Below are 2,112 nucleotides of genomic sequence, written 5' to 3' on the forward strand. Positions count from 1 at the left end.
GGCGGGCGCGGGTCCCCTCCGGCGCCGCCGCCGCCGCTTCCTGCTCCACCTGGCACCTGGAGGGACGGGCCGGGCGGGGCAGGTGAAATCCCTCCTCTTCCTCCCGGCCGGCTCGTCCCCGCCCGGGCGCTGCCTCCGGCCCGGCCCCGGCCCCGGCCCCGGCGCGGCGGGGTGGAGCCGGCTTGGCGGGGCGCCGGAGGTGCGGGTCGTTGGCACAGAGGTGTTATTCCTGCCCTAAACGCTTTTCCCTGCCCATTCCCGACATCACCGACACTTACCGAAAGGGGTTTGAGTTGTCTGTCACCAAGTTCCCCTCTCCCCCTCGGCCCCTTGCCTGCTAAAGCATCTCTGAGCTTCAGTGCTTAAAGGGAGCTTAAAGCTGGGGCCAGACTTTTTTACCCAGACGAGGGGTAAAGGTTTTAAACCACTTTGGCAGATTCAGACTAGATATTAGGAAGAAATGCTTTGTGGTGACAGTGGTGAAACCCTGGCAGAGGTTGCCCAGAGAAGTGCTGAATGGCCCATTCCTGGGAACATTCACAGACAGGTTGGACAAGGCTCGCAGCAAGCGGATCTATTTGAAGATGTCGCTGCTCATTGCAAGGGGTTTGGACTTGATGGCCTTTAAAGGTCCCTTCCATCCAAACCATTCTGTGTTTGGAAGTGCCACATTTCAGACAGAAGAAGGTTCCTCCCAGCGAACAGCAGTTTGTCTCCTGCTTGTTAAACATCTGGGGACTTTGCAAGGGAAAACTGAGAAACCATCGTGACATAGTCCGGAGTAGATGTTTGCCCAGTGACTAAATACCTTACTAACGTCAGACAGCTCATCTCCCAGTAATCCCATGTAGTTGCTTTGGAGCATTTGTTTCTTTGGCAATATCATTACAAAACCCCAGTACATTTATACTAGCCCACACCAGCACCTGGCTATTATAGGAATGTATGGGAATGAACACAAGAATATTGATGTTCAAAGAAGGAGAGAAGTCCTAACGAGATCAGAAATTCACAGCCTGTTACAAATTTGAGACTGAGCTTTGGAGACCTGCTCTTGCTGATTTCAGCTGGCAGTGAGGACACTCGGCTCTCCTGGGAGATCTTTACACCTCTGTTATAAATAAATCCATTTTTTCAGTGATCTTCTGCGTAGTATGGCTTTTTTACGCATCTTAACAAAGAATATGCAATTTAAAGAAAATATATCTAGAAAAACACATCAGCCTTTAGAGAAGGATAGTGCTAATAAGAAAGTAATTAAGTGGTTATATGACTGCAGAGAAATGAATGGATAGGAGTTTTACATTCATATGAGGGGGAATAGAGAGATTCTGAGGGGCTCAAATCAGATCTGATGCCACTTCCTTAATTTAATGAAATAGGGTAGGTCTAGAGTTTTTATTTTCTCCCACTGGAGAAAGAGGAAAGTATTTAATTTATGTTAATTGTGTCTTATCAGTTTTCCCATCTTCATAAAGTTCAGTATTTTCTTACTAAAAGTAATTCTTGTCTCAGCTTTATATTACCTTACAGTTCTTCTTCTCTCTTTTTTTTCTCCCCAATATCTAAACATGGAAAAAGCTTAGACTTCCTTAGTTCCTAAAATGGATGTGTGTTTATGTCCATTACAAATCTTAACACTACTCTGTCATTTGTAATTCGGATGTAGGAACACAGAACCAGAAACCGCCCACTGTCTGACTGCTCTTATGTCCTCTGTCTTCCTAGTGGTTTGCCAGAATTTCCAAACAAGAACATCACCATCTAATCCCTTTGTAAGCTCTATGAACATTTGCTGGCCAGGCTAACATCACCTCAGTGAGACAGCCAAGTTCAGTTCCCTCTGATTTGGAGCTGATGTGCTGAGGGACAAGTTTGTACAACTTTCCTGGTGTGATAAGAGAATAAGTGTTCCTCCCCCATAAGGTCCAGAGAGCTGCATGTGATGGGCTGGCCACATGTGAGAGTCACTTCCTAGTAGATTTTATTGTTGATGCAACTTCTACTGTTGTATAAACAGTGTAGATAACTGGATTGAGATATTTAAAATATTTGGCATGGGAAAGCAAGTTGAAAAACATTGAAAAACATATAATTTTATGGAGGAAAAAT

This window comes from Melospiza melodia, chromosome 1, assembly GCF_035770615.1.
Source record: "Melospiza melodia melodia isolate bMelMel2 chromosome 1, bMelMel2.pri, whole genome shotgun sequence".
In the NCBI taxonomy this organism is placed as follows: domain Eukaryota; kingdom Metazoa; phylum Chordata; class Aves; order Passeriformes; family Passerellidae; genus Melospiza; species Melospiza melodia.